The sequence below is a fragment of the Callorhinus ursinus genome, unplaced genomic scaffold (assembly GCF_003265705.2).
Source record: "Callorhinus ursinus isolate GAN/ISIS: 27379988/994484 unplaced genomic scaffold, GSC_fseal_2.0 scaffold151, whole genome shotgun sequence".
NCBI classification, from domain to species: domain Eukaryota; kingdom Metazoa; phylum Chordata; class Mammalia; order Carnivora; family Otariidae; genus Callorhinus; species Callorhinus ursinus.
In genome coordinates this window covers 133779-136391 of record NW_027397213.1, presented here as the reverse complement: position 1 = coordinate 136391, position 2613 = coordinate 133779, and the positions used below count along the sequence as shown (strand labels likewise).

At 49.4% G+C, this 2613-nt stretch overlaps 1 pseudogene; it reads left to right on the top strand.

Annotated features, from left to right (window-relative positions):
* Window positions 1-647: 647 nt before the first annotated feature.
* On the top strand, window positions 648-2564 carry LOC112813063 (E3 ubiquitin-protein ligase TRAF7 pseudogene; annotated as a pseudogene).
* The last annotated feature ends 49 nt before the right edge of the window (window positions 2565-2613 follow it).

Genomic DNA, 2613 nt, shown 5'->3' with positions numbered 1-2613 from the left:
CCCAGCTAGCTTGTCAAACTCATTCCCTCTCATCTTTCACTGCTACACTATATGAAGAGAAGTCTCACTCAATGTCTCTTTTCTACTACCCAATTACTCTGTGATGCACTGCAAGCCAACTCCCTTCTCCACTACACTACTGAAAATGCTCTCCCAAAGGTCATGGATTCCTCCCTATTATAGATCCAACAGTGTTTCCTCAGTGCTCCTCTTCTTCATTCTCTTTGCAGCCCTTGACCCTGCTGACTATTCACTCTTTCTTGCTGTGTGTCTCAGTACTCAGGCAGTGAGCACTGGAGAAATTCAGACCTCAAAGATCTTTCAATACTGTCATTTAAACTGAGTTTATTATCTATAAAATTCAAGTCCCTGATGAAAGTCCCTGTGCTCTTACATTGTGCAACATTTATCATGACCTTATATAGAAGGGAATATACATAACTTGATGATACTAAACTTACCTCATTGATTCTCTTAGTAGATGTGGCTAATAATTATTTTGAAAATGCTGTATATTAAAATGCACGCAGGTCCCTTTCTAGAGAGGCAGCCAAGGGGGCTTGATGAAGCTGGAGGATGGTGTTGCTACTTCCCGGTAGCCACAGGTAGGGGACATTACATAAATGTCCAGGATAGCTCTCATGAGCATGAGGTCGGGCAAAGGCACCTGCTACAACTGCTTGGGGGAGCCTATGAAGCCATCCACCCCAGATCTCACCACAGGGACCAGGATGGAAAAGACTTTGGGGCCTGCCTTTTCAGCTGTCACTACCATTGCAAAAGCCAATAGGACCAGCATGCACAAACAGCACCACAGGGTGCCCCCCTCCTCCAGCACCCTCATCTACTTCCCTCGGGATGAGGAAGTCGGCATGTCCCCATTATCACCCTGCACTCCGAATATAAGCTCTACTGTGCCGTCTCTGGCAGCTGCCTGCCCTCGGAGTCCAGCCTGTCTCTGCACTCCACATTCTTGCTGCCAGAGCACAGGGAGGGGCTGGAGCCTCTAGGGTTTGCTGAGCAGCCCTCAGTGAAACTCTGTTGCCACCTCTGCTACAGTGTGTTCAAGGACCCTGTGATCAGCACGTGGAGGCCCATGTTTTATTGAAGATGCATCTTAGAGTCAGAGAAGTGTCCCATGAACAACACCAAGCTGACGGTGGTAGTCAACAAAATTGCAGTGGAGTGTAAATCCGGGAGCTCTTCATTCACTGCAGGCACGGCCGTCCAGTGGTGGCTGGCGGGAAGCCCATCATCTTTGAGGTAGATGCCCTGTGGGGGCCCCTTCACCATCAAGCTCAGTGCCTCAGACCCCAAGGGCTGCTGTGACTGCAGGCTTCAAACACCCTAGCAGCCAGCCTCTCCTCAAGATGAACCTGGAGGACCCCTCAAGGATTACAAGCACATCAAGTATCCCCACTCTAAGGTGCCTGTTCATGGGAAGCCAGGATATGTTTGAGATGGACCTGAAGGAGTTCCTGCAGCAAAAGGCTGACAACTTCCACAAAATACATGTGGTGCTGACCCAGAAAGACCAGGAGATTTTTTTCCGCACCTCATGCTCGGCAAGCTCTCAGGGAAGATTGACCAGCTGGAGAAGAGCCTAAGTTCGAGTTTGATGTTCTAGATTAAAACCAGGGAGCTCAGAGAGGACCTTATGGAGTTCTGGAGGGACGTGTCCATGTTGAAAGACAAGAAGTCCTACATCAATACATGCTGAACACAGGCATCCTAGGATCCTATGACTCTCAGCAAATCTTCAAGTGCAAAGGAACCTGCACGGGCCAAAGGGCCCTGTCTGGTGTCTCTGCATCTACTCCATGGGTGATATGTGGGTCACTTGTACCACCTGTAAGTGTCAGAAGATGCTGGAGAGGATCATGACAGCATTGTGCTGATGCTCTGCCTTCAGGAGCACAAGCTTGACAGTAGCTCAGAAGACTGTACATCATGTGGGATATCTAGAACCTGCAGAGGGTGAACATGACCCAGGCCCAGACAATTGGCATACACACTGGTCTCCTCATACAGCATGCTCTTCAACAGCTCCCTGAAGGACTTCCAGGTCTGGGACATCATGGGCACTGAGCTGAAGTTAAAGAAGGAGCTCATGGGCCTCAACCACTGGGTACAGGCCCTGGTCAGAGCTACATGCACAGTGGCTCCTAACCAAATAATCAAGATCTGGGACATCTGAACCCTCAACTGCACCCACGTCTGTAGACATCACCAGCATCTACTATATTGGCACAATGAATGGCCACATTGTCAGTGGCACCTAGGAGAACCTCATTCACACATGAGACATCAAGTCTAAGTAATAGGTGTGGGTCCTAACAGGCCACATTGGCACTATGTATGCCTTGACAGTCATTCAATGCCAGACCAGACAAAAGTCTCCAGCATGTCCTATGACAGGTCTCTCAGGGTCTAGAGTGTGAACAACATGATCTGGATGTAGACTATGCTGCATCGCCAGTGCAGTGTGACTGGGCTGGCCATGTGCCAGGGGCCAACTCTTCTCAGGGGCTCTGGACAACACTATGAAAGTGTGGACTTGCTAAAAGAAAATCCAGCCTGGGTCTTGGCTTCTTCTTGGCCTGCATTAGGCCT